Source organism: Bos indicus, chromosome 1, assembly GCF_029378745.1.
Source record: "Bos indicus isolate NIAB-ARS_2022 breed Sahiwal x Tharparkar chromosome 1, NIAB-ARS_B.indTharparkar_mat_pri_1.0, whole genome shotgun sequence".
NCBI lineage: Eukaryota > Metazoa > Chordata > Mammalia > Artiodactyla > Bovidae > Bos > Bos indicus.
Genome location: NC_091760.1, coordinates 732,664 through 757,538, shown reverse-complemented (window position 1 = coordinate 757,538; position 24,875 = coordinate 732,664). Strand labels below are relative to the sequence as shown.

The 24,875-nt window shown below is 38.4% G+C and overlaps 1 pseudogene; it reads left to right on the top strand.

The window, feature by feature from the left end:
• The first annotated feature begins 5,030 nt into the window (after window positions 1-5,030).
• LOC139183708 (ankyrin repeat domain-containing protein 26-like) lies at window positions 5,031-16,843 on the top strand (annotated as a pseudogene).
• Window positions 16,844-24,875: the final 8,032 nt, after the last annotated feature.

The window sequence follows — 24,875 nt, the reverse complement described above, 5'->3', positions numbered from 1 at the left end:
ACTGGATGTTAAGCTCTCAGCCCACCTCAGGCAACCGATTCTTCAGCCTTGATGGACCATTTGTGAGAGAATAGGTCTAGAAGAGAAGGGGTGCTGGGAGGGACCCATCGTGCCTAATTTTACATCAACTTGCTTCTGGCCTTCAATCTGGCAGGTGGCTGAGGGTCGTGGATCCCCCTCCCTCTGTGCCCGTCAGCCCTCCAGTCCACCTGCCCCATGAACAGCTCAGAGCTGGCTCCAGCTTTCTCAGCTGTGTTCTCCCTCACAGCAGAGTCCTCAAGGACAGGTGATAACTGGCATCCTCCAGAGGTGCAGGGTTTTTTTTTTTTTTTTTCCAGCAGTTGGTAGAAATCAGACACTCTTGAAGTTGGTTGTCCTTCCTTCTTCAGAGTTCTCAAGTGGCATCTCACAGCAGAGGAATTTGCTCCCACACCCAATGTCCCTCTCAAACATGGACTGTGTCCCATCCTTGAGGTCCTAGCAGCAGATCTCCCACAATGAAAAGCTCTCGGTAAGAGCTCGGGAAAGTAGTATTTGTAATTCAAATCCATTTGTCTAGAGCAATCAGGTAGTGACATACGATGGCCTCATCCAAGGAGAGGCCTTTAATATTTTCCATAGGAATCAATCTCAAATCTTTTGTGACTATGTCAGAGGAGCTGGCACCCTGATTGTGGTTTAGGCAAGGAAGACCATGTGTGTTCCAACCATCGACTGCGCTACCCGACCAAGTCCCTCTGCTTTGGAGTGAACGTGTTGGTCACTCCATGCACGTTGTCACCTTCAGTGTCTGAATCAGAGTCCATTCTTGGCTCCACTGTCATTTCTTTAACCAATACCCTGTCAACGAGCTTTTCACATCATTTACTGTTCTTCATTTTGTAAAAACTGTGACATCAGTTCTAAAAACACTTTTGAACACTTTAAAAACTTGTTTCTTTAGAATAAATTTATAAAAGTGCCTCCCCCGCACCAAGCCAGGGCGGGGGGTGGGGGGCGGGGGGGGGGAACTCTTGCTACCAATTAAAGATATTCTGGGTTTTGGTAATGATTTCACTTCCTCAATTGATCATTAGGTTATTTATCACTTCCCCTAATAGTAAGGAGGAAACTATAGGCAGTTCAGAGACCACATTTTGGATGGGATTCTTCTACTTGTGAGAAAATGAGCACTCTGCTCTGTGAGTGTCCTATTTCAGTACAAGGAACTTTTGAAAACAGTGATAGATATGGCATAATATATATTTAGTCGTAGTTATTAAGTGTTTTTCATTGTATTTTCCCCATCTTACTATTTTAAACATGGAGAGATAATGAAAGTTATTGCAGCAGCAAATAATCTCATAGTTTTCTAAGAGCTTTCTAAATTTTAGCTTATTTACCATTAGTGTATGTACCATTAATGAAATAAGAAGCTTATTTTGTATTGATATGTTTGTAGTAGAGACATGTGGTTTTATGTAAGAAGACTGCTGCTGCTGCTGCTAAGTCGCTTCAGTCGTGTCCGACTCTGTGTGACCCCATAGATGGCAGCCCACCAGGCTCCCCCGTCCCTGGGATTCTCCAGGCAAGAATACGGGAGTGGATTGCCATTTCCTTCTCCAATGCATGAAAGTGAAAAGTGAAAGTGAAGTCACTCAGTCGTGTCCGACCCTCAGCGACCCCATGGACTGCAGCCTTCCAGGCTCCTCCGTCCATGGGATTTTCCAGGCAAAAGTACTGGAGTGGGGTGCCATTGCCTTCTCCATAAGACTAGTAGAGTCCAAAGACCTGGCGAAAAGGCATGCAGCTTACTCATATTTTTAACATTTTCCTTTCCAGAATCATTACAGCTCATGAGTTAATTAATGTTTGTAGAAGTGCCTAGTACAGTTTTCAATAGGTGTAATTCTTGTAATTGCCTATTAAAACGTTAGAAGGTAGCATAGTCTCAAGGAAAAACCTTTTGTACAAAATTTAGTCTATTTATACAGAGTTAAGGCTCTTACTGTGAAGTAGATGTATAGGAGGTATCAAATGCAGTGTTTATAAACCTGGCAAGTGGTGTGGTTTATTGAATTATAGTTGATTAACAATATTCTGTTAGTTTCAGGTATACAGCACAGTGATTCAGATATATATGTATATGTGTGTATATATTATATAAATGGGGCTTCCCTGCTGGTTCAGACTGTAAAGAATCTGCCTGCAATGTAGGAGACCTGGCTTCAGTCCTTGTGTTGGGAATATCCCCTGGAGAAGGTGGAGAAGGCAATGGCACCCCACTCCAGTACTCTTGCCTGGAAAATCACATGGGCAGAGGAGCCTGGTAGGCTGCAGTCTGTGGGGTCGCTAAGAGTCAGACACGACTGAGCGACTTCACGTTCACTTTTCACTTTCATGCATTGGAGAAGGAAATGGCAACCCACTCCAGTGTCCTTTCCTGGAGAATCCCAGGGACGGGAGAGCCTGGTGGGCTGCAGTCTATGGGGTCGCACAGAATCGGACATGACTGAAGCGACTTAGCAGCAATAGCAGCAGCAGCCTGGAGAAGAAAATGGCTACCCATTCCAGTATTCTTGTCTGGGAAATTCCATGGACAGAGGATCCTGGCAGGCTATAGTCTATGGGGTCCCAAAGAGTCAGACATGACTGACTGACTAATACACATACACCCTCACTCACACATATGCTTACATGTACACACATATTCAGTTTCAGATTCTTATTGCAGAATATTAAGTGTAGTTCCTTATGTTGTACAGTAGATCTCTGTTGGTTATTTCATATCTATTAGTGTGTATATGTTAATCCCAACATCCTAATTTATCCCTTCCCCTACCCTGCTTTCCCCTGTGGTCACCATAAGTTTGTTTTCTGTGTCTATGAGTCTCTTTCTGTTGTGTGAATAAATTCATTTTAGATTCTACATATAAGCAGTATGATATAATACTTGTGTCTGATTTATATCACTTAGGGTGATAATGTCTAGGTCCATCCCTGTTGCTGCAAATAGCATTATTCCATTCTTTTTTATGGCTTACTAGTTTTCCATTATATAAATATTCCACATCAGATGCGATTTTTAAGTGTAGTCAGATCTATAAATCTTTTATTTTAAGCCTTCTGGGTTTGTTGTAGTTCAGAGAGAAGGCTTTCCAGTTCTGAGCTTCTTGAAAAATCTCTTTGGATTTCTTTTTGACTTTCGTGGATTCATTGTCTTCCATTAAATTTTTGAAACTTTGGGAATTTCTGCTTGTATAAAGTCTGAGGATTGAATTGAACTTATTTTTTTCTGTTGGAGATGTGCTTGGTGCAGTATTTTCATTGTATAAACATACAGGTTAGTCTTTTCATTTCAGAAGAAATCATGGAATGTCACTTTACTGAATACTAGCTAAAGATCTCCTTTGTTTCACTTAAGTTTATGATAGTTGTGAAGAAACAGAAGACCTCCCATCCAAGTACTAACCAGGCCCGACCCTGCTTAGCTTCCGAGATCAGACGAGATCGGGCGCGTTCAGGGTGGTATGGAATAAAATAGAAAGCCCAGAGATAAATCCACGCACATATGGACACCTTATCTTCGACAAAGGAGGCAAGAATATACAATGGATTAAAGACAACCTCTTTAACAAGTGGTGCTGGGAAATCTGGTCAACCACTTGTAAAAGAATGAAACTGGACCACTTTCTAACACCATACACAAAAATAAACTCAAAATGGATTAAAGATCTAAACGTAAGACCAGAAACTATAAAACTCCTAGAGGAGAACATAGGCAAAACACTCTCCGACATACATCACAGCAGGATCCTCTATGACCCACCTCCCAGAATATTGGAAATAAAAGCAAAAATAAACAAATGGGACCAAATTAACCTTAAAAGCTTCTGCACATCAAAGGAAACTATTAGCAAGGTGAAAAGACAGCCTTCAGAATGGGAGAAAATAATAGCAAATGAAGCAACCGACAAACAACTAATCTCAAAAATATACAAGCAACTCCTACAGCTCAACTCCAGAAAAATAAACGACCCAATCAAAAAATGGGCCAAAGAACTAAATAGACATTTCTCCAAAAAAGACATACAGATGGCTGACAAACACATGAAAAGATGCTCAACATCACTCATTATCAGAGAAATGCAAATCAAAACCACTATGAGGTACCATTTCACACCAGTCAGAATGGCTGCGATCCAAAAGTCTACAAATAATAAATGCTGGAGAGGATGTGGAGAAAAGGGAACCCTCTTACACTGTTGGTGGGAATGCAAACTAGTACAGCCACTATGGAGAACAGTGTGGAGATTCCTTAAAAAACAGGAAATAGAACTGCCTTATGATCCAGCAATCCCACTGCTGGGCATACACACTGAGGAAACCAGAAGGGAAAGAGACACGTGTACCCCAATGTTCATAGCAGCACTGTTTATAATAGCCAAGACATGGAAGCAACCTAGATGTCCATCAGCGGATGAATGGATAGGAAAGCTGTGGTACATATACACAATGGAGTATTACTCAGCCATTAAAAAGAATACATTTGAATCAGTTCTAATGAGGTGGATGAAACTGGAGCCTATTGTACAGAGTGAAGTAAGCCAGAAGGAAAAACACAAATACAGTATACTAACGCATATATATGGAATTTAGAAAGATGGTAACAATAACCTGGTGTACGAGACAGCTAAAGAGACACTGATGTATAGAACAGTCTTATGGACTCTGTGGGAGAGGGAGAGGGTGGGAAGATTTGGGAGAATGGCAATGAAACATATAAAATATCATGTAGGAAACGAGTTGCCAGTCCAGGTTCGATGCATGATGCTGGATGCTTGGGGCTGGTGCACTGGGACGGCCCAGAGGGATGGTATGGGGAGGGAGGAGGGAGGAGGGTTCGGGATGGGGAGCGCATGTATACCTGTGGCGGATTCATTTTGATATTTGGCAAAACTAATACAATTATGTAAAGTTTAAAAATAAAATAAAATTGGAAGAAGAAAAAAAAAAAAAAAAAGAAACAGAAGACCTGTTGCACAAAAAAGCACATGCTGCAGGAGGAAATTGCCATGCTAAGACTGGAGATAGATGCACTGAAAAATCAGCACTGGGAAAAGGAAGAGAACTATTTTGAGGACATTGAAATTCTCAAAGTAAAGAATGATGATCTTTAAAAGGCAATAAAACTGAATGAGGAAATGTTAACAAAAACTATATCCCACTATACAGGCCAGGTTAATGGTCTGACAGCTGAGAATACAATGCTAAACTCTAAGCTGGAGAACAAAAAAGAAAGTAAACAGAGATTGGAAACGGAAGTGAAATCCTACCGTTCTAGACTGGCTGCTGCCTTACATGATCATGATCAAGGTCCGACATCAAAAAGAGATCTGGAACTTGCCTTCCAGAGAGCAAGAGACAAGTGGTTATGCTTGCGGGACAAAATGAAGTACGATGTGGCTAATCTAAAAGATAACAAGGAGACGCTTTCCCAGCAACTATCTACAGTGGAAAATATTTTCAATAAGCTGAAAATCAAGCTGCATCACATGAGAGATGATCTTAGAGAAAAGACTTTGATGTTAGAACGTGTCCAGAGAGATCTAAGGCAATCAGAGTGTCAAAAGCAGGAAATTGAGCACATGTATCAAGGATGAACAAGGCAAAGTGAATACATACCTTGGAAAGCAGGAATCCTTAGAGGAGAGATTATCTCAACTCCAGAGTGAAAACATGTTGCTCTGACAGCAACTGGGTAATGCACGAAACAGAACCGACAGTAAAGAGAAGATGGTCATTAGCATCCAAGACCAGTTTCAGCAGATCGTGAGAAAACTTCAGGCCGAATATGAGAAACAAGGTCTGATGCTGGAGAAAAGAAACAAGGAATTAATCGAGGAATGGAATCATTTAAAAGAGAGAATGTGTTGGTATGAAAATGAGAAAGCAGAAGGAGAAGTGAGCATCCAGAAGGAGAAATAATTTTCAGACTTCCTGAAAGAAAGTTCAAAGTGATTCTTGATTCTGGCTAAATGTTGAATCTAGTTGAATATAAAAAATACACAGGCTGTGAATCTATGGTCTCTAAACCAGTCTAAAAGCATGTCGTGTATCCAGGAAATAAAAATTAGACCAAAGAAATCCTTTACTTTGCATAGGGACATTGTGTCATTTATGAAATGTTAAGAAATTTAGTTCTAAATTGTTAATATAGACAGGTACTAGTTACTTACTCTTTATTAAGGTAATAATTTTAATCTTTATGTTACCATATTTCAGTATCATGACGAAGCAGATCAATGAAATGCTCAAACCTGAAATAAATATTTTGAAATGAAGCTTCAGTTACCTGGATTATCTTGATAGTCAATTCCAGGTTTCCCAGAGGCTGTATTTTATATATCGTACTTTGGCTTCAGTAGCTTGTCATAGCTTTTTGTTATATTTATTGGTACAATTTTATTTTTATTCATGTGAATTTGAGTTAACATGGGAAACATTTTAGCCTTGAATCATTTATTATTAAAGCCTCTCAACTCTTCAAATGCATCTACTTATCATTAAATCATAATTTGGGACTCAGGTGGTGAGCTTTAGCAAAACTATTCTTGATTTAATCTTCCCACTGCTATTTATGATTTACTTTAACATTTTTACAAACAATTTGCTCATAATTATCATTTTAAGTATCAATTGCTATCATTTGAATACAAGCTTGTCCTCTAAAAATGAAGGATGGCAGGATTTGTGAGCAGCAGGAATGGAGTGAGTCAGGGAGAGGGTTGTAGGAGCTGCAGTCTGGAGGCAGGTAGAGGCCAGCTTATTGAGGCTCCTTGAAGGCCATGGGAGCAAGCTCATTTTTTAAATTTCATTTTTCTTTTATATTGGAATATGGTTGATTTACAATTTTGTGTTAGTTTCAGGTGTACAGCAAGTTGATTCAGTTATTCGTACACTATATCCATTATTTTTCAGTTCCTTTTTCCAGGTAGGTGACTACAGAATATTGAATAGAGCGGTTATCCAAGGGCAAAGGTGGGGAGGAGGGATAAATTAGGAGTTTGGGATTAATATAGACACACTACTAGATATAAAATAGATAAGCCACAAGGAAATGGCCTCATTTTTCTGCTGAGGTAGGAATCTATTGGAAAGATCTGAGCACTGGTTGGAATATGTGAAGATCTCTGAGTTAATCAAAGCTTATAATAAAAAAGGAAAGGAAAATGTTTCCACACTGTTTCCACAGTGTGGAATTTTCCATCACTTTTCCCACCTACACACTCATTTCTTTCTGGACGTGAGGTGGTGAAGCTCTGCAGATTTATTGGGAGGGGCAGGACATGGACAGTGGGACCGCATCCTTTGTCTGAGTAACTTAATATCAGGAAGGCTGTAGGGTGGCCCCTTCTGTGTCTATAACCAGAGTCAATAAGGAGGAAAAAAGAAGGTGAGTTGCTGTCTGCGGTGATAGTTTTCAAAGTCCATATGTTGGAGTTATCTATTATTAACATAACATAATAGTAAAGTGATTTGATTAACTACTGACAGAGCATCTTATTAGGCAGTTGTGAGACAACTTCAACAAGAACTGAATGACGCTGTAAAAAAGCAGTCTATGTCGGAGGCTTCACTGAAAGTCATGCCATGTTATTGTGCTAGGTTAGAAGCAGAGGCACAGGATTTAAAGAACAACTGTAAACTACTACAAATATGTCAACTCACAAGTCAGGTATGTATGAAATTGAACATGTTAACAGTTAATATGTAGGATAAAGTGTTTTGCTGCTGCTGCTGCTGCTGCTAAGTCGCTTCAGTCGTGTCCAACTCTGTGCGACCCCATAGACGGCATCCCACGAGGTCCCCCCCACCCCCACCCCATGTCCCTGGGATTCTCCAGGCAAGAACACTGGAGTCGGTTGCCATTTCCTTCTCCAATGCATGAAAGTGAAAAGTGAAAGTGAAGTCTCTCAGTCGTGTCTGACTCCTCCGTCCATGGGATTTTCCAGGCAAAAGTACCGGAGTGGGGTGCCATCACCTTCTCCGATAAAGTGTTTTAGGACACTCATTTTCATGGTCAACTTTCTTCTGTATTTTTGTTTCAAGTAACTTACTACAATTTTCTTATCTTTATAATGCACTCATTCCTTAAACTCTGACTTTCATCCTACCATTTGCGTTCTATTACTTTTTTCTTATATTACTTACCCTTAGGAAAGTTGAGAATTGTGCCTCATTATTCACACAAGTTGAGAGCCTTTTATTTTCTTGGAAACAATACTTTTTTAAGTGATAGCTGTATTACCATGATGAGCAAAGCCAGATTAAAATCAGAGGATAATATTAGTTTAATGGAACATTCAGAAAATTATCACTTCTCATCTTTCCTTTTGTGAATGGCTGTAGAGTTCTGTAGATATTTATTTCATGGATTTCAGAATAACTTGTGCAGAAAGGGTATTATACAAACCAGTTGAAGTTTAGGCATTGCTTTCTTTCCTTTTCATTTTAAGGATATTGTAAAAGCATGGAGGTACTCAGATGGTGTACAATACGTACATCCAAACTAGAGAATTAAGAAGATTATCTGGATCCTGCCATTGGATGTTTTTAAAAGCTATTGAGATATAATTGACGTATCATAGAATTCACCCACTCAACATGTGTAGTTCAGTAACTCTTAGTCTACAGAGGTGTAACCAGTGACTACAGTCAATTTTAGAGCATTTCCATCACCCCCTAAAAGAAACCCTGCATCCCTTAGCCACCATCCGTGGCCTCCCATCTCCCTCAGCCCCAGGCAACCTCCAGTCTAATATCTGTCTCTGTAGACATGCCTGTCCTCAGTATTTTATATAAATGGAATCATGCAGTATGCTCCTTTGGGATTAGCTTTGCTCATTTGATGTCATGTTTTCACAGTTAATCCATGTGATAACAAGTATCAGTTCTTCCATTTCTATTGGTTGTCAACAGTAAGCTAAGCCATGTATCCATCATCACTTGATGGAGCTTTGGGTTGTTTCTGCTTTGTGACTATTAATAATGCTGTTGTGAACATTGATTTCCATGATTCTGTGTGCACATGTTTTTATTTCCCTGTGGTTGGATCTTATCCTCAAAGTTAGCTGGCTGATTTCACCTTTTCTTGGCCCTTGCTCAGACTGTCCTTTCTGTCTTTACAGTTTATTTTCCTCTTGGGTAGTCCTTCATTATTTCAGACCTGGTGCCCAGTCTCTCCTCCTTCATGGAGCTTTCGTGACTGTCCAGCTCTTTGAGCTTTTCACGTCAGTGCTTGTTACCTAGTCTCTGAGGAACAGTTTAGCCCCTAATTTTACACTGTTGACATTTCTTCCATGAGGGGGAATCTTGGCTAAGTATACATTGTTGTAACAGGGAGTATTTATTGATATGCACAGCACTTGTCTTGCATAAATGGACAGTAACAAAGGATTACAAGAATGAGGCATTTTTTGTTGTTGCTGTTCATAAAAATGTGTGGATCATCTCTGTAAACTGTTAGGAAATGGGATTTCTTTAACTTTGCAAATAATTCTCTTTGGAATGCAATTCAAATTAGCAAAAAGTCTTTGTACTTCAGAAAAAGGCTTATGGGATTAGAATCCATATTTACAAGATTTATTAATTAGATTCTTATTCTGTCTTATTCTCACAGTCTTCTTTTGGGAGGGACTTATTAACTTAGCCCTAGAAAACTCAATACAGTATCCCTCAAACTTCTTTAAAATCCTGGGACATTAAGATGGGAGGAGGAGTAAGAGACATTTTATTAAGAGGTGACTTGTAGTCATTTTATGAAGAAAGATAGAAAAACATTATTGTAGAACAATAAAAGAGTGTAAAATCAAGTGCAATTGTTGTGTGACAAAGATGACAGTGAAGAACATACTTTGTGACTCTTGGTGGTTTGAATTTCTTTCTTGATTCTCTGAGTAATCTCTGGTCCTACAGTCTACAATACAAATACCATCATATTTATTTGATCCTGGGTTTGAGTTAGGCTGTGCTCAGTCCACTTTAGTCACTAGCAAACAGTATCTTTTTATTCTTGAAGACTGATGATTTTCCAGCAGACCTGGAAACTGCATCTTCAAAATGTCTGTACCTGGATGCAAAAAATCAAGTTTTTTGACAGGTGTTATTATCTATGAAACTAATGCAAAAGAAATGTAAAAAACTAGAGAAGAAGAAAAAGAAGTTGGAGCAAGAAGTAGTGTACCTCAGAAGTCATATAGAAATGAATATGATAGGACACAGTTAAGTAGAGCAATATCAACAGGTGATTGAAGAAAGAGCAAGACAGGATCTCGTAGAGAAATGAAAAGAAGTCAACCTATTTTTGCAGGTTAATTTGTTGATCTGTCATATGCTTGAATTCACTTTCACTGTACATTACATTTTGGATCTATACAGCTTACGTGTTTCCTCTACCTCCCTTAGAGCAGTTAGTTTTGTAGACTTCTGTAGTTTTGTAGATTTCACAGTTGTCACTAAATTTATCTTTCAGAATGATTCTCACTAGAGAATCCTTTTACTTATAAGACCAATTGGTAAAAAGCAAGATCATTAGGAAGAAAAGAAAATATTGTGGTTTAAAACTGGTACCATCCTCTTGAATTATTCTCAAGTCGTCTTGTTCAGGTTTAAAATTTTAAGTTGACCCTCTTATTCTTTGAATTATCAGATTATATAAGTACTACTATAACAGTGATTCCACTTTGATTTTATAGTTCAGATTTAACTCACTTCACATTAATGATAATTGTTTTAAACTTCCACTCTTTTTTTTTTTTTTTTTTCACCTTTGAAATCGCTCTCTGAATTACTGACTCAAAAGTAAAGGGAACAATTATAATTTTCCATGTTAATGATTATTTTAAAAATGTTATCTTTTTCAATTTGCCTTAGACAAAAGCTGAATTTCACCAGATGGAACTCAGAATTAAAGACTTGGAATCTGATCTCTCCAAAATGAAAAGTTTGTAAGAAGATTCTAATAAAGCAAAGCTGGAAAAGTATAAGCAACTCAACCTAGTAGAATGTGAAGTTAGAAAGTCATTGGAAGATAAACTAGACAAGTCAAAACACAGAATCACAGAAACTAAATTTAGTTCATTAATTTGTCTCTAAAGCCTAATTTTTATAGAGTGGGGTACATGAGATTAGTAGGAAGTGAAAGCTAACTAGATGATCACTGCTAAGAGGGTGCTTAAGACAAACTATTAGTACTGTATCAAGTTTTTCCACTATGTAAAGGCATACTTATGAAATAACACATGGGTTAAAGGCAGGATAAATCACAAAGTGGCTAAAAGTAATATAGTGACCTGACTGAGGGGTCTGGAGAATGGAAAGAGCAGGTCCCACCTGCAGTGCCTAGTCCAGGTTTCCCCACTATCTGAAAGCAGAGCACTCCTAGGAAGCCTTTCATAAGCCAAAGCAGCATAAAGCAAAGAAGCAAGTACCCGAGGACACATTCTGCAAGTCAATACATAAAATAAATATGCACAAGTGCAGCACAGGTGCTCCCAGACAGGGTTTTGGGCTGTGGCGACTTGATGCTGAGATGTGGGGTGTGGCTTCCGGGGAAGGAGCTCAGTGGGGCCAGTCTCCCTGCTTGGGGAGTGCGATGCCTCTCAATGTAAAACCATACACTGAACACTGTTTAGAGTTTTGGCTTTTTAAATGAGACCAGAAATTGTCTTCAGATTTTTTTTCCTCTATCATCAAAAACAGGTACTGACATAGGCCCTTCATAGAAGTTAAGTAACATAAAGTGAACTTCGGAAAAGCAGGGCATACTTGTAATTGATCCTGGAGCTGTTTTAGCTCTTTTCAGCCTCACCCTTTGACTTTCTCATCCTCCCTTGAGACTGTGGCTCTAAGTGAAACCTCAGAGCCAAAAGTTTAATTTCTCCAAGGTCATGAGTGAAACGTGTATACAAGGGTGGTGAAAGCAAATGCTTGAAAGTGGCTTTGTGGGATGGGGTGTTTCTTTATCCCTGAACTGCTTCCTGGAGGCAGGTGTGTCCCAGAGGGCAGCAGGTGTCAGTGTGAGGCCACCTCCCTTTCTCTCTGATGCCCTTTCTCTCCTCTCCCAACTGTGACTTGTTAGTTGAGGAGCCCTAGACACATATGTACTTCTTTAGAACAAGGTTACAACTATCATTGTTTACAGGAGGTCTGCTCTGTGTTTTCAGTGTTCAAAAAGTTTATTGGGAATTCCATTTACTATATGGCAACTTTAAAAATGCTGATAATTCAGGGAAACATGAGTAAAGTTGGTGTTTTCCATCTTCCCCAGGACACATGAGAGGCTGGCAGTGACCAGCAACAAACTTGAGGTGAAGAAAGAGCAGAACAGATCTTTACTCAGCCTTCTTAGCACAAGGCCAGTACTGGAGCCCCCTTGTGTTGGAAATTTCAATAATCCTTTAGTGCTCAACAGAAATCTCACTCCAAGAGCAAACGTAGGGTTTTCTACCTCAATTCCATGCCCTTCAAATAACAGTATGGAGACTTACTTGACCGAGGTTAGATCTGTTATCTTTTGTTCATTGGGTTTCAGATTTCTGGTATGAATGATCCTTGTTTTTAATTTGGTGAACTTCTGAGTTGTTTATTTGACTTATGTACACTAAGTAAAAGCTGTCATTATCTGTGCTAATCAAGGAGACATTTAATGATTTTTTTTTTTTGTCCTAGATCTCCTGTTTTTAAGAAATACTTTTTAAATTTCTTGAAAAGCTGCATTGAGATTCTACTTTAGAAATGAAATCTTATTGCCTAGTAACTGAAAGTATACTTTAGGATGTTTGACTTACTTTCTAATGGATTCACTTTGGCAGTGGTTAATAATCATTTCCAAGCTTTGCTGCACCCACCGCAGTTTATCTACCCCCAAGCATAAGTGACAATGGCAACCCACTACAATCCTCTTGCCCAGAAAATCCCATGGACAGAGGGGCCTGGTAGGCTGCAGTCCATGGAGTCGCGAAGAGTTGGACATGACTGAGCGACTTCACTTTCGCTTTTCACTTTCATGCATTGGAGAAGAAAATGGCAACCCACTCCAGTGTTCTTGATTGGAGAATCCCAGGGATGGGGGACCCTGGTGGGCTGCCGTCTATGGGGTCGCACAGAGTCAGACACAACTGAAGCGACTTAGCAGAAGCAAGCATAAGTGAATCACTGGCATCTAAACACTAACCACATATGGATGTGTTTTTATTTGAAAAAATCCTAGATAAAATCCTTTTTATGAATTAAACAAACTTGTAATACTAAATCAGAAGATTAATTTCTGGTTTTAGGTTAACATTTTTTGTTATTTTCTTGTACAAGAGTATGTCTTTAATTGCTATTTTACTTATAGAATTTTGATTAAAATTTCTAAAAACTATCTTAATGAGCAGTTGTAGAATGTTTGTACATTTGTAGTTAATGCAAACATTTAAAAATTATAAATGAAGCTCACTTTATCTCTATCTTGACATCATCTGGATGAATGGTATGGGAGTCTTGAAATTGCAACCAGTTTTCATTGTGTAATCATTGTGGTTAAAATATCCATTTCAATCTGTGCACATGGGTTTATCGTTTTGATAGTGTTTGTGTGATGTTGGTGATGCAGAGACATGTAGCCCTTGTTAAACGCAGTCTCAACCTGTTTTCTCATTTGACATCTTACTGTCATAGAAGAGCAACCTAAAGTTTCTTCGACAGCACTGTGGCTATGTTGGGTCTTAGTACTTGAGAGCTGTGAAACTGGAGGACGTGCTTTAGGTGTGCAGTCAAAGTGGGCCTCTGAAAACTTCATCCCAAGTCAGACACTTCCCCATGCAGGCCTAAGGGGAGGAAGCAAATGCTTGACCCCCATCCCAGACACAGGCTGCCAACTGCAGACCCACGTTCACGGTGCTGTGGGCACATAACATATTTTCAAAGAAAAGATTTGGAAACAAGCAAGCACTTCTTAGTTCCTTGTCCCAAACTCACCCATTAGATAAACCTCCTCTCTTCTCATACGGCAGGTAAGAATATAAGTCCTCCCCTTGAAACTTCAGGCTGAGGAAATGAAGTTCAACTGTAATTTCTGAGCAGATTTAGATTACAATTGAGATTACACTCATACTTTTTGTACAAACTAACTAATGATGAGAGCTTGGATAGCAGTATGCTAGACAGTAAACAGAGATCTGTTGCATGTTTTAAATTTTGCTCTAAATAACCCAAAATGTGAATAATTCAATGTTGACTGAATTTAGTTAATCAGGTTTTATCTGGAGGAAATGAACATCCTTTTAAGGATGAATCTCTTCAGTTTTGGCCTGCTTGATTCAAATAAGGATTTTCTCCTTCAAGTTCCCTGTCTTGTTTTTATAAAATATTTATCCTTTCTAAATTGCTCAACATCACTCATTATCAGAGAAATGCAAATCAAAACCACTATGAGGTACCATTTCACGCCAGCCAGAATGGCTGCGATCCAAAAGTCTACAAGCAATAAATGCTGGAGAGGGTGTGGAGAAAACGAAACTCTCTTACACTGTTGGTGGGAGTGCAAACTAGTACAGCCACTATGGAGAACAGTGTGGAGATTCCTTAAAAAACTGGAAATAGAACTGCCTTATGATCCAGCAATCCCACTGCTGGGCATACACACTGAGGAAACCAGAAGGGAAAGAGACACATGTACCCCAATGTTCATCGCAGCACTGTTTATAATAGCCAGCACATGGAAGCAACCTAGATGCCCATCAGCAGATGAATGGATAAGAAAGCTGTGGTACATATACACAATGGAGTATTACTCAGCCATTAAAAAAATACATTTGAATCAGTTCTAATGAGATGGATGAAACTGGAACCTATTATACAGAGTGAAGTAAGCCAGAAAGAAAACCACCAATACAGTATACTAACACATATATATGGAATTTAGAAAGATGGTAACAATAACCCTGTGTACGAGACAGCAAAAGAGACACTGATGTATAGATCAGTCTTATGGACTCTGTGGGAGAGGGAGAGGGTGGGGAGATTTGGGAGAATGGCATTGAAACATGTATAATATCATGTATGAAACGAGTCGCCAGTCCAGGTTCAATGCACGATACTGGATGCTTGGGGCTGGTGCACTGGGACGACCCAGAGGTAGGGTATGGGGAGGGAGGAGGGAGAAGGGTTCAGGAAGGGGAACACAGGTATACCTGTGGCGGATTCATTTCGATATTTGGCAAAACTAATACAATATTGTAAAGTTTAAAAATAAAATTAAAAAAAATAAATTAACTATATCAACTGCTACAAATAGGAGTTTGCTATTGATTTATTCTTATTTATGCATTTAAAGCACATAATTTAGTTAGAAAGTCATGTCATGCCACAAGCATTGTTTAATTATATAAGAAGGATTTATATATTCATTTTGTCCATGTTATAGTTAAAAATCTATGTGTTTTTTCTTAACCTGTGGAAGTAGGGGGCACATGACTCAGTAAGAGTGCCATTGGCTTTGTTACTTCTTTTGCAGAATTAGAAACTTTGAGTAAATCAATGAGTCTCATACCTTACAAAAGTTTTTTCTTCAAAGAAAACAAACTTTCTTCTAAAAAAAAATATTCTGTATGGAGCAATGTTATATAAAATGGAGAGAAGTATAGAACAGTTTAGCTTAAGAGTGGCCAGAGCCCCTGCAGCTGTGACTTCTCTGTTCCTCAACCCTGCAGTGACCCCTGTGGGACCTTCCCCTTCTATGGGACGTAGTTCGGAAACTAAAACTTATGAGAGAACCCTTCTCGCTAAACATCTTCAGAATTAAATCTTGCTGGCACATTGTTGTATAGTATACAACATATATATATATATATATATATATATATATATATATATATATACACACACACACATACACACACACATACATTCATATGTATATACATTATATACATTTTCTTGTATATAATTTTCTCACCTTTCTGTGTTTTCGTTAAATGGAAAAGTTTAAAGAAAATCACAGATGTGTTTTCCTTATTAACATTCGACTCAAACTACTTCCGCCATTTGAACAAGATCGTCACCTAGAAATCAAAATAAAGTCTCAGAAGTACATATATAGGCCAGGAGCTTTTAGGGGAGAAGACAGTAATCTTATGGATCATTTTGATGATTATGGGTCATTCCCTAATTCTCTGAAATTATGTGTACTTGATAGACTGATATTTGTTGTACTGTTTATCAGATTAATCTAAATAGCATTACATGTGTATGTTCTCTGTTATCTATAAGCAGAATAAGTAGTAATTCATTTTTTTATGTGATTTTTTTTTCTACTGAGGTAATCTTAAGATTAGACCTAGTCTCTAAAAGTATTATTTAAAAGTCACATTTAATAAGTTATAAACATATAACTTATTTATCTTAAAGATAAATATTTGACTCATTTCAGACTCAGCAGGAGTTGGACAGGAGTATAGCTAGAGAACTAAGAGAAGGTATGTTGCCAAAATGTATGAATTAAATTTATACATTGATTTCTGAAATACACTGTAAACAATAAATGGCATCTCTTTCCATTGTTTGGATAACAGATGCTATATTAAATATTTTTTATACATAGCTAATGAAAAATGTGCAGTCATAGTGAAAAATACCCTTCTTCATTTATCCATCATGTACCATAGCTTGAAAAACAGTCTCTGAAGGTCTGTGCATTTCTTTTTATTTTTAGATGTATCCTTCTTCTACTTCCTCCATCCTTGTGGAGCTATCTTCCTACACCCTGACACTATTATCAGAAAACATGGCGTTCATCAATTTCTTAAGTGTCTGGTAGAGGTTAAGGCTAGGAAAGCCAGACTCAAGCAGTCACATTTGTGTAGCTGTCACTTGGTAGGTGACTTTAAAATTTCTCTGTCACTAGATACGTCACCAGTTTATCTTTTACCCTCAGGAAATGCTCCAAACACCCACATCAATTTGGGTCCTGCCAAAGTAGTTTGTCTTATCTCTTTATCATCTTACTCTGCCGCTTAGTTCTGCATCTAACCAGCCAGACTATGTAGGATCCCACAGATTCGCTTGCTCACCTCCGGTCTTTGTACATGCTTCTCTCCTCCATCTCTTGTACTTTTTCCTGTCCTTCAGGTAGCTACATACATATCACCTCCACCAAAAAGCTGGCAGTACTGACACAAAGCTGGCTTCCCTTCCTGAGTGTTCCTTGTGCCGTCTTTTATATCTTAGTATTTGTGACTCTGTATGGAAATTGCCTGTTTGTTTGTTTTTCTAGTTTAGGGCATATCATTTTTCAGGGTGGACTGGGTCACCTTCATCTTGTAATTCCAGTGCTTGTCACAGAACTTTGCATGAATGCACGAGTATTCATCAATTCACTCAACTGCAGAGTACATGAATGAAGAATGAGAAAACCAGGAGCTCTGATACTCAGCCCCACATGAGACCTTAAGCAGATTATAAAATTGTAATCTTGATTAGATGTTGTGTCATCTATAGATATATTTCATTTTTCAGAATACTAGGAAAGGTCTCAGGTTTTTTTGTTTGTTTGTTTGTTTTACTAATCTTAGTTAACCCAAGTGTTTTAGGTAAAAAATATAATTCTTTCCTTTTCTTTCAGTTGATGTTCAGTTTGCATCTGATGCCCTTAGTGTGTCTTCTTGAGGATCTACAGATTGGTCAAATGTGTGTGATGACCTACTTTTGTAAACAGAAGAACAAGATATACAGATTTGGAAGGAAAAATACATTATTTAGAAAGATAAAAAGGAAAAGTTTCTCTACTGGAACGTTCCCATGATATTTCGTTGTTTCCCATTAAACATGATGAGAAAATCTTTATTAAAGGAAAATGTTTTTGTATTATGTGTGTATGATGAAAATTTATATAGCATTTTAAGTGATGTTTCTCTGCATCTAAGTTACTTTTTAGCAGATTTAAACATCAGCACTGTTGAATTTTCCATATTCTAAGTGATAGTGTTAGTCACTCAATTGTTTCTGACTCTGTGTGACCCCATGGACTGTAGCCCACCAGGTTTCTCTGTCCATGGAATTCTCCAAGCAAGAATACTCAAATGGGGAGCCATTCCCTTCTCCAGGGGATCTTCCAGATCCTGGGATCAAACTGAGGTCACCTGCATGGTGATTCTTTACCATTTTAGCCACCAGGGATGCCCTTTACAAACTCAGACTGAGCTCTAATACCAGCTATTTAAACAGCACCCAAGCAAGCAGACTTGCCATTGATATTTAATTAATTTAATATTTAATATTTAATAATTAATTTAATATTTAATTAATAATTAGAGCTCAGACTGAGCTTTAATACCAGCTATTTAAACAGCACCCAAACAAGCAGACTTGTCATTAATATTTAGTGGTGTTGATTGTTAGCATTTTTGTATTGTCCAGTTTTTATTACTACCTAAAGATTTAGATACTGCTGTTATGACTTCCGTCAATGTTTTGATGTGTTACAATTGTTAATAGTGGCATAAAACTTACTATATGTAATTTTAAACACAGATTCATAGGCCTTCCCTCATGGAGAAATAAGATTTGCCTGAGTTTTTGCCTTTTAAATGAATTAACTTTTTATAATTTTTATTCTTAATTAAAGGATAATTATAATATTGTGATGGTTTCTGCCAAACATTGATTTGAATTGGCCATAGGTATGCGTATGGCCCCTCCCTCTTGAACCTCCCTTCCCATTCCACCCCTCTAGGTTGTCACAAAGCACCAACTTTAGGTTCACTGCATCATACAGCAAATTCCAAAAAGACACATGTACCCCAGTGTTCATTGCAGCACTACTTACAGTAGCTAGGACATGGAAGTAACCTAGATGTCCATCAACAGATGAATGGAATAAGAAGCTGTGTATTATTAAAGTACAGAAAGGAATGCATTTGAGTCAGTTTTAATTGACTTTTGATTTACTTTTGGAGGCAGTGTTAAAATTAGAGAAAGTTCCTCTGGATAAATAAGATTTGCCTATAACTTTTCACCTTATCTTTACCTATCTACCAATCTATCTATTTTTGCTTTGCTTTTTGGAAAAAGTCTTGGAAGACTTTTTTTTTTTTTTTGAGAAAGCACCAGACAAACAGACATTATCACAAAACTCCCCTAACTCCCATATATCCTCCTAAGGTACCATTTATCCTTCCTAAATGTTATTTGTTCTCCCATAAGTACCTCGCCCAAGTCACATGTTATTCAGAAGATGCATTTTTCTCCTACTTCCTATCATTTATTAAGTAGTATATCAACACCCAGTAATTCCATTAATGCTGAAGAAGCTGATGTTGAACGTCCTATGAAGACCTACAAGACCTTCTGGAACTAACACCCAAAAAAGATGTCCTTTTTCATTGTAGGGGACAGGAATGAAAAAGTAGGAAGCCACGAGATACCTGGAGTAACAGGAAAATTTGGCCTTGGAGTCCAAAACGAAGCAAGCAAAGGCTAACAGAGTTTTGCCAAGGGAACACACTGGTCATAACAAACACCGTCTTCCACCTACACAAAACAAGACTCTACACATTGACATCACCAGATGGTCAATACTGAAATCAGATTGATTACATTCTTTGCAGCCATTCAGGCATGACCTAAATCAAATCCCTTATGATTATACAGTAGAAGTGACAAATAGATTTAAGTGATTAGGTCCAATAGAGTGCCTGAAGAACTATGAATGGAGGTTCATGATATTGTAGAGGAGGCAGTGATCAAGACCATTCCCAAGAAAAAGAAATGCAAAAAGGCAAAATGATTGTCTGAGGAGGGCTTACAAATAGCTGAGAAAAGAAGAGAAGCTAAAAGCAAAGGAAAAAAGAAAGATATACCCTCCTCAATACCGAGTTCCAGAGAATAGCAAGGAGAGATAAGAAAGTCTTCTTCAGTGATCAATACAAAGAAATGAAAGGTTGTTGTTGAATCACGCAAATACACAGGGATTCTTGGCCCCCGGAGGAGAAGAATTCAATCCGGGGCCAGAGACGAGGCTTGATCGCTCAGAGCTTTTGTGTAATAAAGTTTTATTAAAGTATAAAGGAGATAGAGAAAGCTTCTGACATAGGCATCAGAAGGGGGTAGAAAGAGTACCCCCCTGCTAGTCTTCAGCTGGATGTTATATAGTCACTAGCAGTCTGTTAATGAAAGAAAGGAATGTCTTAAAATTCAGAATGGCACCAGACCCCTCACCCGTAAGATGCATTTTGGGATAATCTTGGCACCAAATGGTTTCTCCTGGGCCATAAAATGATTAACTTGAATCTTGAAGAAGGGCAGACCACCATACAAATAGTTTCATTTACATAGATTAGGGGAACAATATCCATACTGGTTTGTCAAGTAGGTTCTGGGCCAAGAGGCGAACCGACTTGGAGACAGAGTTTGGGGTAAAGGCATAGTACATTAGCATAGCTTAAGATAAACATTTCCATAAGAAAAAGGCATTGGTTATCTCTAGGCTCAAGAATAGCTAACTTCAGGCGAAACCAGGTGTCATTATGGCAACATAGTATTTTAAGAGAAACCTCCCTTTAAATTTGTATAGAGAAGGAAAAAATATTGCTAGTTTGTTTCCTCCTGCCGCTTAAGAGAGATAAAAATGTCTGACACTTGCAGGCTATTTCTCCATTTGGAGACCCCTGGCCTTCCTGCCTGTTACCCTCTCAGAAATAGAGGAAAACAATAGAATAGGAAAGACTAGAGATCTCTTCAAGAAAATTAGAGATACAAAGGGAACATTTCATGCAAAGATATGTGCAATAAAGGACAGAAATGGTATGGAACTAACAGAAGCAGAAGATATTAAGAAGAGGTGGCAAGAATACACAGAAGAACTGTACAAAAAAGATCTTCATGACCCAGATAACCACAAAAGTGTGACCACTCCTCTAGAGCCAGACATCCTGGAATGTGAAGTCACGGGCTTAGGAAGCATCACTACGAACAAAGCTAGTGGAGGTGATGAAATTTCGGTTGAGCTATTTTGAATCCTAAAAGATGATGCTATTACAACATTGCACTCAACATGTCAGCAAATTTGGAAAACAGCAGTGGCCACAGGACTGGAAAAGGTCCATTTTCATTCCAATCCCAAAGAAAGGCAATGCCAAAACATGTTTGAACTACCGCACAATTGAACTCATCTCACACACTAGCAAAGTAATGCTCAAAATTCTCTAAGCCAGGTTTCAATAGTATGTGAACCTTGAACTTCCAAATGTTCAAGCTGGATTTAGAAAAAGAGAAACTAGAGATCAAATTGCCAACATTCAGTGGATCATCAAAAAAGCAAGCGAGTTCCAGAAAAACATCTACTTCTGCTTTATTGACAACACCAAAAGCATTTGACTGTGTGGATCACACACACACACACACACACAAAAAAAAACTCTGGAAAATTCTTAAAGAGTTGGGAATATTAGATCACCTGACCTGCATCTAAGAAATCTGTATGCAGGTCAAGAAGCAATAACTGGACATGGAACAACAGACTGGTTCCAAATCAGGAAAGGGGTACGTCAAGGCCTTATACTGTCACCCTGCTTATTTAACTTATATGCAGAGCACATTATGCAAAGTGCTGGGCTGGTCAAGAAGCAATAACTGGACATGGAACAACATACTGGTTCCAAATCGGGAAAGGAGTACATCAAGGCTGTATATTGTCACCCTGCTTATTTAACTTATATGTAGAGTACATCATGCAAAATGCTGAGCTGGATGAAGCACAAGCTGGAATCAAGATTGCTGGGAAAATATCAATAATCTCAGATATGTATATGACACCGCCATTATGGCAGAAAGCAAAGAAAAACTAAAGAGCCTCTTAATGAAAGTGAAAGAGGAGAGTGAAAAAGTTGGCTTAAAACTCAACATTCAGAAAACTAAGATCATGGCATCAGGTCCCACCACTTCACTGTAAGTAGGTAGAGAAACAATGGAAACATTAAAAACAATGGAGATTTTATTTTTCTGGGCTCCAAAATCTCTGCAGATGGTGACTGCAGCCTTGAAATTAAAAGATGTTTCCTCCTTGGAAGAAAAATATATGACCAACCTCGACAGCATATTAGAAAGCAGAGACATTACTTAGCCGACAAAGGTCTGTCTGGTCAAAGCTATGGTTTTTCCAGTGGTCACGTATGTATGTGAGAGTTGGACTAAAAAGAAAGCTGAGCACCAAAGTATTGATGGTTTTGAACTGTGGTATCGGTGAGGACTCTTGAGAGTTCCTTGGACTGCAAAGAGATCCAACAAATCAATCCTAAAGGAAATCAGTCCTGAATATTCATCAGAAGGACTGATGCTAAAGCTGAAACTCCAATACTTTGGCCATCTGATTTGAAGAACTGACTAACTGGGAAAGACCCAGTTTTGATTTTTGTGGCAGTACCAGTGTTTTGATTACTATAGCTTGTGTTATAATCTGAAGTCAGGGAGGCTGATACTGTCAGCTCCTGCTCTTCTTTCTCAAGACTGTTTTGGCTCTTCAGAGTGTTTTGTATTTCCATACACACTGTAAAATTTTTTGTTCTAGTTCTATGAGAAACAGCATTTGTAATTTGACACAAATTGCATCGAATCTGTAGATTGCTTTGGTTAGTACAGTTATTTTGACAGCAGGAAACAGTTTATTCAGAGTGGTTCTAGGTATGGGGTGGCCACCTTGAATTAAATCAGATTCAATCAGATCTGATTTTCCCAGCATCTGGCTCTTTGTGTCCTGCAGAAGGTGCCAAATGACTGGTCAGGGATCTGATGCTTTGGAAAACATGAGATGTAATTCTAAAAGGGCAGCATCTTAAAGCATTCAGTGGTCTGTCTGCGACCCTTCCTTTTGCTTCATTTTAGTGTTATGTGGGTCAAAAGGAGAAGCAGACAGGAAAATGGTTGCCTCTCCTGGCATGTGGTAATATTGTGGAATATGAAAATGTGAGTCAAACAAAGAGACAGCCCAGTTAAGAAGCACCTAAACACACAGGATGTGAGTGTGTAGTTGGTCTTCTGAAAAAGATTATACAGTAAAGAATGGAAGTAATGAAACATACTTCAAAAAAAAAAAAAAAAAAGGTAAAGAGAAAATGTTTTAGGAAAAAAACCATGAAAATAATAAAAATTTGGAGATGAAAGAGAGAGGAGAGCTCAAGGGAGCAAGAGACCAGGGAAGGTGGATAAAAGTACTGACATGGGAACTCCAGGAAGTAAGATCCTATTCCTCTATTTCCTGCAGTTATAATAATAATAATTGAATTTCAGATGCTGCTGCTGCTGCTGCTAAGTCACTTCAGTCGTGTCTGACTCTGTGCGACCCCATAGATGGCAGCCCACCAGGCTCCCTCTTCCCTGGGATTCTCCAGGCAAGAACACTGGAGTGGGTTGCCATTTCCTTCTCCAATGCATGAAAGTGAAAAGTGAAAGGGAAGTTGCTCAGTCGTGTCCGACTCTTCGCAACCCCATGGACTGCACCCTACCAGGCTCCTCTGTCCATGGGATTTTCCAGGCAAGAGTACTAGAATGGGGTGCCATGGCCTTCTCCATATATATATGTATTTATGTATGTATGTATATATATATATATATATAATATATTTATATAAATATAAAATTGTATATATATACACACATAAATGACAGTGTCATTTATGTGTATATAAATGGTGTATATAAATGTGTATATAAAGGTGGTAAGTTTCAAATTTTCAGTGATACCAAAGAGACTGTTGCAGGAATTTAGGAGGAAGTTGCGTGGATATGCACTACTATGGTCAGGAGAGAAGGACAGCAGCTCTGGGAGGGGCTGGGACATGGCCTGGGCCTGACTGATGGGAAGTGAACAGGATATTTGAGATGAATGAACAGAATTCACTTCCTATGATAGTTGTTTGGCAAGGAAGTTATGAACATCCATAAATCTACACTAAATATAGAGTGGCAAAACATGGCCAGAGATTAAAAGAATAATCTTGCTAACTACCTTCATAGGAGTTATAATGGATGATAAGCCAGAAGTTCCTGATTCAGCAACATCATCTCAGTGTTTTTTCAGTGTTCTTGTGCCAATAGTACCATTTTTTTTTAAAGTTTAATAAGTTGATAAATAATAGGAAATTTGACATGACATTTATTATATATATACAATATATATATATTATATTGTGTATATATCCTGCTTGATGCTTTAAAAAGTTAAAATTATGATCGTAAGATACATGAAGGGTGTAGACAGTTAGCATCTTAAGACCAGTGTCAAGACTATTTGAAACCAAAGGAGGAAGATCAGTCTAATTAAAAGTTACTTCTTGTTTAATAAAGAGAGCTATATTCCTCAAGACTTATGCTTAGACATATTATTATTTTTAGCTATATTTTTCCTATCTCATTACATGAAAGAAATTTTAATCTAGTTACTTTGTTTTCTTTACCCAGCTCTTCTTCCCCAGCCCTCTTTCAAAGCATTAAAAACAAAATATTTGAGCTGATTTTGTCCAGGGATTTTCACTGTGCATGTAGACTATCCTGCTTGCAGCCTCCCTGCGTGGTGTTTATTCCCTGGTACTTTACTGGAAGGTTTCTCTGAACCTTAATGTCTAGAACACATGACCTGAAGTGCTGAGAGATCTCCCCCTTCAGTTCCATTGCTCAGCTGTGTCCAGCTCTTTGCGACCCCATGGTCTGCAGCACACCATGCCTCCCTGTCCTTCACCAACTCCCGGAGTTTACTCAAACTCATGTCCATTGAGTCGTGCCATCCAACCATTTCATCCTCTGTTGCCCCCTTCTCCTCCTGCCTTCAATCTTTCTCAGCATCAGGGTCTTTTCCAGTG